This window comes from Chrysochloris asiatica, unplaced genomic scaffold (genome assembly GCF_000296735.1).
Source record: "Chrysochloris asiatica unplaced genomic scaffold, ChrAsi1.0 scaffold00134, whole genome shotgun sequence".
NCBI lineage: Eukaryota > Metazoa > Chordata > Mammalia > Afrosoricida > Chrysochloridae > Chrysochloris > Chrysochloris asiatica.
In genome coordinates, this window is record NW_006408652.1 from 3,117,947 (window position 1) to 3,127,022 (window position 9,076).

Here is a 9,076-nt window from a genome sequence, read left to right on the forward strand (position 1 = left end):
TTTTCTCTACCCAGGGGAAAGTTGGATAAAGAGAGAATGTGTTATGGATTCCTGTTGTATACAGCTGGCATGATAAGAGGAACCTGAAGCGGCCAGACAGGCAGAATGTCCAAGATGACCAGAGTTTGACATCTCTACTAGTTAGCACCCAGACTAGAGTGTGTTCCTCCTGGAGGCAGTCTACAATTCTTTCTAAGCATACAATCTGAACAGAGGGAAGAATCCTGGTGAGGAGAGACTAGCATTTACTGAACAACTATGGGCTAGGTGATCTACTAAACACTAAAATGGTATGCTGTCTAATCATCATAGCAGCACTATATAAGGTAGGTGCCATGATAATTAGAATGTCCATACAATTCATTGTGTCCCATACCAGAACCCTTTTGATGGTAAATGAATAACTCTTAAGAATTAAGGTCAGACAACGAATAAGCATAGCATGGAAATATCCTGGGAAAATGGGAATAGGCTCATTGAAAGTTCCACATTATGAACAGGGAAACTGAGTTTCAGAGAGGTTTAGTAATACCCTCAAGCTTCACTGCTAGCACATGGCAGAGTCAATACTCCAAAGTCTCTGAATTTACCACTTGATAAAGGAGTAATAAATCCATTATGAAACAGTAATGTGGGAAACTTCCGATAGAAGATGGTAGGTGAATCACATTTCTACGCTACTTTCTTCTCTAAAAACCTCAACAAGACAGTTGAAAGAACAAGATACAGAGGATAAACTTCCATTTTTAACAAAATTAAATGGTCATAACTCCAAAACCACAACACACGAAAGTCAGTCAAAAAGTATTGCTACAACATCATAGTACACTTTTATTAAACAAAAATATCAAAATGTGAAGCTATTGTTTCTGGACAGATACTCAATATAGCTCTATACAGTTTAGAAGGCAATGTTTCTTTCTCTCTAATACTTTCCCCAAGAATTTTGGGCTCTCTGGTTTAATCCCCATCAGCACAGCAGTTGTGGCATCCTTGATGAACACTAATCATTTCCTTTCAAATGTTCTTTGAGTTTGAAGAACAAAAAGAAATCTGAAGGGGCAAGATCAGGGCTATAGGGTGAGTGGGGTAAGACTTCTCAATGAAATTCTCATAGGACAGGCCCTTGCAAGCCTTCACGAATGAGCGGGTGTATTGTCATCATGGAAAAAACAAAAGGATTCCTTGGGACAACTTTCATGGTCTTTTTCTCACCAATGCACTTTTCAATTTTCATAAAACTGCTTCCTAATAGGTTCCTGTAATTGCCCTGTGTCTGGTGAGAAATGTTGTGAAAATTACCCCTTTGGGAGTACCCCCAAAGCAGGCAGCATAACCATAAGAGTTGGCCTGCCTTGAATTTAACTAGCCCAGCAGACCCACTCAGAAGTCACTGTTTTGACTGGATCTTTTTTGAAGGTGCCCTGACAAGATTAAGACAAGTGTATTACTGAGAGAACTTGTCTGCAGGCATTAACTGATTACACAGGCATCTTTAAACACGTTTTGTTTGGAATAAAACCATGCATGTGTGAACTGGACCTTAGTAACAATACTTTGGGACTTACTAATATATAGGATTTTTATATAATTTGACACCGAAATTGAGCTAACAGAAACAGTCATGAAAATAAAGAGCAAAAAAAAAATGTTAACACCATGGAATGAAAGATCTAGGAAGAACAAGTACTGAGACACCATAAATATTTGGAAATAATTTTTAAAAACAACTGTAAAAATTACAGTGATAAAGTATGACAACATTACAATCAATGACAATATAAAAATAGTAGAATAGTTGGACAAAATCTGGAGGTATTACAGTGAGGAGTGGGGGACAAAGTATTAAGTATAAAAATATCTTCCTTATCCATGGAGAGAAAACAGGAGTTAACCATGTAAACTTGATATATCAATAACCAAATTTCTTGGGATACTACTTAAGTTTAGAAATATAAATAGCAGAAGATATATATATATTATGTGGTAAAGTTGTTATTGTTGTTGTTGTTGTGAAGTGCCATCAAGTCGATTCAGACCCATAGCGACCCTGTATAGGGTTCCCAAGGAGCAGCTGATGAGCTTGAACCAGTTTTTATTAAGGGCTGTCAAGTCAGTGCGACTCATAGCAACCCCATATAAGGTTTCCAAGGAGCAACTGGTGAGTTTGTACTGCTGACCTTGCAGTTCAAACTGACCTTATGGTTGAGTGCTTATCCTAAAGTGCCACACAAGGAACATATATATCATAATATAAACCTTCAATATGACCAAAAGGGGGAAAAAATAATTAGAATTAAAAGTAGAATTTAGTAGTAGAAGCAATCCCTGCAAATGTAATTAACATTAAAAACAATCTCAATGACCCAAAGTTACACACTAAACCATCATGTTGCTGTCGTTGAGTGCCGTTGAGTCGGTTCCGACCCATAGCGACCTGATATAGGGTTTCCAAGGAGAAGCTGGTGAGCTTGAACTACCAACCTTGCAGTTCAAAGGGCTTTGCAGTCTGGCGTATTAACCCACAGAGCCACACCAGCATTGTTGTTGTTAAGTACCATGAAGTCCTTATCTTTCTTCTGCTGAACAGCTGGTAGTTTCGAACTGCCGACCTTGAGGTTAGCTGCCCGATTTGTAACCACTACACTACCAGAGCTCCTTTAGTTACATGTGTTTCTAGATGTACTAGCAGGACAACTAGACAATTTAAAGAGTGAAAAGTAGAAAAATTACCCATGTTTGCAAAAATTAGATTATCTTTTTGAAAAATCCCAAAGGATAAATTGAAACTCCGCTACAAACAATGAGAGAATCAATAAACTAGTGTTTATATATATAAACACCAACCAGATGTCAAATAAAATGAAAAAACCACAGTATCATTCATCAATAGCCATATACTTAAAAACGTCTAGGCATAAATATAAGAAGCTCTGGTGATGTAGTGGTTGTAAGTCAAGCTGCTAACGTCATGGTCAGCGGTTCTGCGGGAGAAAGAAGAGACTTTCTGCTCCCATAAAGATTTACAGCCTCGGAAACCCTATGCAGGGTCGCTATGAGTCAGAACCGACTCCACGGCACATAACACCAATGCCACCACCACCAGGCATAAATATAAAAAGAAACGTACAGCACTGCACATAAGCTTGTTGTTGTTATGTACCGTCGAGTGGATTCCGACCCATAGCGACCCTGTATAGGGTTTCCGAGGAGCTGGTGAGCTTGAACCGTCAACCTTCCAGTTCAAACGACTTTGCAGTCTGACGCATTAGCCTACAGTGCCACACTAGGACTCCTTTACATAAACTAAAACCATTAAATTTTTACTAACTTAATTAAAATAGGTATAGAAAAATGGAAAGAAATACCAATGGATTGATTCTGCCTAAATTAACCAGTATATTACAATAGGGAATTATAATGAAAATTCTTAACATGGTTTTTAGATAATACTTGACAAAATGATTCAAAAATTCATCTAAAATAATAAACATATGTAAATAAAAAAACAAAGAAGGGAAACGATATTATTATCGGTCGCTATGAGTCAGAACGGACTCCCAGAAACATCACCACCACCACCAAGCATTGTATAAAAGCAGCAGTCATGAAAACCGATTCAGGGATATCTACGGATTCAAAAACAAAGACAAAACCCAAAAAACAGAAGAGTCCAGACAGATACAAACACATCTGGAATTTAACATGTAGTGAAGTTGCATCTTCAAGAGTTGGGCAAATGGATTAATCGCTAAACGATATCACGGCACTCGTCAATTGTCATAAACGTGAGGAAAATATGCAACAATTTTGCTTAGCTCTAACATGACGCAAAAGGAAAACAAAAGCTCCCAACAAAATCAAAACTTAAAACGTTTTAAAAAGGTACAGAATGATATTTTGATTATATGCTGTTGTTAAGTGTGATTGAGTTGGTTTTGATCCATAGCGACCCTGTAGAGTTTCTTTGCAATCCAGAGCATTAACCCATAGCGCCACACCAGGACTCCTTTGATTATATAAATTAAAAAAAAAAAAATTTCACAACAAAGATACCATAACAGTGTAAAGAAAAGTGTTAAATTTAGAAAGAAAGATTTTCAGCAGTCAGGCAGGACAAGAAAAATAGTGTTCTTAATATTGAAATAGGTCAAATTAAGGAATATCCAAGAAAGACACAATCAACCTGAGAAAAACCGCCAAAGGTCAAAAAGAAGAGATCACACAATAGGAATGCCTTGTTTTCCCATTTCCCAGCTCTCACAAGCCTTCCATATTTGACACAATGCAGTCTTACGACTGCTTATCTCTTTATAGTGGAAAATATTTTGAGTTTTCCTTTTCTGACAGGTTTCTACCTTATATAGGTTCTAGTTTTTACAGTATCTTATTTTATGTAGCCCAGTGTGGTGCTGTGGGTTAATGCTCTGGACTACAAAGTTGTTTGAACCGCAAGGTCGTCCGATCAAACTCAACAGCCACTCCTCGGAAACCCTATACAGGGTCGCAATGGGTTGGAAGTGACTTGGCGGTATTTAACAACAACAGTGTCAGTTGATTATTTTTCTATAATCATTGATTTCTATTATAACCAAAGCTCGTTTCAAAAGTATGTACTGATGACTCTTTAGTTGCAAATCTTATTTCTAAGCATTAATAATTGTTCTAAGTGTGCTTACCAAGAAAAAACATCAGTCATTCCATGACTATTTAATGAAAACCAGTCCTTATATGTTGGAGAAGCATAAAGGGGTTTATAGGAAGGACTGAAAACATGTACTTTGCTTTATATTGAGAACCTGCACAAATATTTGCAATATGCATTATACTATAAAGTCCTATAACACAAGTTGATTGTCCTCTGGGCAAAGACTAGCAAAAATACCCAAATTTCCCTTCTGACTTTCTAGAATCTTCAAATTCACTGTCCATGGTCTTTCCGGATCTTCCTTCTAGTTCTTTTCCATCCCTCAACTAAAGTCCAAAGTCTCATAGGGATTCATGGTGTACTGACTGCTCCCCATTGTTGCAGTTGTTAGGTGTCATCGAGTCGGTACTGACTCATAGTGACCCTGTGCACAACAGAATGAAACACTGCCTGCTCCTGGGTCAACCTCACAATTGTTGCTACGCCTGAGCCCATCCATCACTGCCAACACTGTGCCAGTCCATTTCATTGGAGGTCTACCTCTTTTCTTCTGACCTTCCACTTTATCAAACATGGTATCATTCTCCAGGGACTGGTCCTTCCTGATAATATGTCCAAAGTATGAGACAGGAAGTCTGGCCATCTTGGCTTCCAAGGAGCAATCTGGCTGTACTTCTTCCAACGCAGATTTTCTCTTTCTCTTTCTTTCTTTCTTTCTTTCTTTCTTTTCTTTCTCTCTCTTTCTTTTCTCTCTCTCCTCCCTCCCTCACTCCCTCCTTCCTCCCTCCCTCACTCCCTGCCTTCCTTCCTTTCATGTCCATGGTACTTTTAATATTATGCTCCAACACCATAGCTTAAATGCATCAATTCTTCTACGGTGTTCCTTAATCACTGTCCAACTTTCACATACATATAAGGCTACTGAATACACCATGGCTTGGGTCAGTCACACCTTAGTCCTCAAACTGACATCTTTGCTCTTATATACTTTACAGAGGTCTGATGCAGAAGATTTGCCTAATAAAATACACATTTTGAGTGTGGCTTCCATGAGTGTTGATAGTGGATCCAAGCAAAGTGATGTCTTTGAAGGCAATCTTTTCTCCATGAATCATGATGTTATTTATTGGTCCAGTGGTCAGGGTTTTGTTTTTTGTTTTTAACATGGAAGCACAACCCATGCTGAAGACTTTGGTCTTTGCTCTTCATCAGTAAGTATTTTAAATCTTTGCTTTCAGCAAACAAGGTTGTATCATCTGCATATCGTAGTTTGTTAATGAGTCTTCATCCAATCCTGATGCCATATTCCTTTTCATATAATCCAGCTTCTCAGTTTATTTGCTCAGCATAGGATTGAATAAGTATGGTAAAAGGATACAACCCTGACCCACACCTTTTCTAATTTTAAACCATTCAGTAGCCCCTTATTCAGTTACTGTTTTTTCCTTTTTTTAACAAATAAGATATATTTTAATGGAAATATAAGATTAGAAAACACTGATAAATAATAGTAAAAGTGGTTTTTCTTTTAGAATATGAAAATAGGCATGATTCGGGATGTTTTTTCCTTCTTTATACTATTCTGTTTTTAAATTTTTCTATAATGAACAAACATGGGGACTTCAAGAATTCTGTGGAAAAAATCCATTATCTTTAAAATCCATTTTCCCATGAACTTTTTGAAGCCCCCTTCATATATTAACTTTAATTAGGAAAAAAAAAAAAACATTGCTTTTTGTTATGCTGAAAATTTTGCTGTTTCTGATATTTCATAGAACATTTTTGTTGACATTCTACAAATGATAACATCTAATAATGTCCCAATACTTGCCTCTTTTAAAGATAGTTTATATATCTTTTTTACTTCTGTAATATTTGTTATTACAGGAAGAGTTCTCAGAGAAACCTGATGGCCTTCTACTTGGGATAATGTTGTTGTTGTTGTTGTTAAGTGCCGTCGAGTCAGTTCCGACCCATAGCGACCCTGCATAGGGTTTCCAAGGAGTGACTGGTGAGCTTGAACCACCGACCTTGTAGTTCAAACGGCTTTGCAGTCTGGCGCATTAACCCACAGCGCCACACCAGGACTTGGGGTATTAGGTGCTCTCAATTAATTGTAAACAATTAGAATTGAAGTGTCATTTGCTGAGATACCAATTTTTTTCAAAGCTTCTGAAATATTGCTATATGGGGAAAGGTTGAAAATAATTTTAGTAGATGAAGTTTTTGTCTTCATTTTTCTCAGTCTGTAAAGATGAAATGCTTGGTTTGCTGCTACAAGTATCTGAAATGGATCGGCAATCACTGTAGGATTCATTAATGAAACATCAACAGCGCCTTCTGTGGCTTTCCCCCTCAAGTCACCAACATTTTCCACATCTCTGTATAAAGGAAGGGTCACTCTGCATTCAGGAAATAGGTCCAGCTGATGTGTTAACTACATTTCAGAGACAAGCGGGATTCTGTTTCTGACTTTTGGTCAAACTACCTCCTTATTCAGTTTTAATGGCTGCCTCTTGGTTTATGTACAGGTTGCTCATGAGCACAATTAGGTATTCTGGAATACCCATTCTTCACAATGTTATCCATAGCTTGTCATGATCCTCACAGTCAAAAACCCATTTATAGTCAATAAAACATAGATAAACGTCTGTCTGCTATTCTTTGCTTTTAGCCAAGATCCATCTGATCGCAGCAATGATATCCCTCATTCTACATCATTGTCTAAATCCAACTTGAATCTCTGGCAGTTTCCCATTGATGTACTGTTGCAGCTATTTTGGAATTATCTTCATCAAAATTTTGTTTGCATGTGATACTGATTTTGTCACATGATTTCCACATTCTTTTGGGATACCTCTCTTTAGAATGGGCACAAATATGGATCTTGTCCAATCAGTTGACCATGTAGTAGTCTTCCAAATTTCTTGGCATAAGTGAGTGAATGCCTCTTTAGGCATCTTTCTATAGGGTATGGCTTTATTTCTATTTGGCCTTCTACCAAATCCTCAATGTCAATTGCAATGCCTAGGGCAGATGTATGTGACCAAAACAAACAGACATATTTCTTGAATGCCTTTTCTAAAAGCTTCAATAGGGCTCTTACTGTTTTATAACCCTCCACTTAAAGTATTGTACAATGAATATCCAGGAATAATAACCATGATGATAGTAAATCACCAAATAGTTCTCACGAACTGAGTGTTGACTGTGTGGCAAAAAGTGTGTTCCAAATTCCATTTAATCTTAAGAGCCCCGTGATGCAGGGGCCATGACTATGTATAAAGGAAAAGACTGAGGCTAAGGAAGACTACCTAATACAAGACCACACAACGAGAAGTGACAGTTTTTAACCCAGGCATTTTGATTCCAATGACTATACTTCTAACCAACTTACCAAACTGCTGTTGAAGGCCACATATTCCATGCTAAAGATAGTGGCATTCACTGTCTACATGCATGAAACATGCAATTATGTAGATCAAAATACACTTAAGCATAGAATTCCTTTCAGGAGCATCCCCGTTTATTTATTTACGAAACTTTTTTTGGGTGAATTCAGTGAAGGTTTACAGAACAGATCAGTTTTTCATTCAACAATCCATCCACATTTGGTTCCATCTCATTGATTATAATCCCCACATTATAACATGACTCATCCCACTTCCTCCCTGTGTTTCCTGTTTCCATTCTTCCTTCTTTCCTAACCTTTTGATTTCAAGTGGTAAATGACTGGGGGTGGGTTTCACTAGTGGTGTATGGTTTCCCTTATGGACATGTCTATTGTTTGGCTGAAAAATCGAGCCATGGAGGTCAGATCATTTCCAGACCTGAAGGGTGACTAATAACCATAGTCTCTGGGATTCCATCAGTCTCTACCTGACCAGTAAGCCTGGATCTTTTAAAGGAGTATCCCCTTTTAAAATTAAAGGATATAATAAAGTGTGTGTGGTGGTCTGGGTCTATGCTAAACTGTTCACAGGATTACCTCATTTCATTCTCAAACTAGCCTGTTGCTGTAGGCATTATTATGACATTCTACTGATGGTTTCAGAGAGATTAAGTAACTTCTTGCTGTTGTTAAGTGCCGTCGAGTCGGTTCTATCCTATAGCAACCCTGCATAGGGTTAGGGGAGCAGCTGGTGAGCCTGAACCGCTGGGCTTTGCAGTTCAAACTGAATTTGCAGTATAGCATATTAACCCACAGTGCCACACCAGGACTCCGAAAGGTAAGTTAAACTACCCGACGAAGATGGGATTCAAACCCATACATGCAGAGCACAATAGATTAGCAGTCCATTGCCTTAACCACTCGGTCACCTCATCTAAGTAACTTGGCCAATGCCATATGGTAGAATACTTACCCACTTTAGTATGACTCCATACTAAACTGTTGTCAGGTGCCATCGAGTCAGAACTGACTCATAG

At 38.0% G+C, this 9,076-nt stretch overlaps 1 pseudogene; it reads right to left on the minus strand.

Moving 5' to 3' along the window:
• Positions 1-6,386: 6,386 nt before the first annotated feature.
• LOC102826544 lies at positions 6,387-7,091 on the minus strand (annotated as a pseudogene).
• Positions 7,092-9,076: the final 1,985 nt, after the last annotated feature.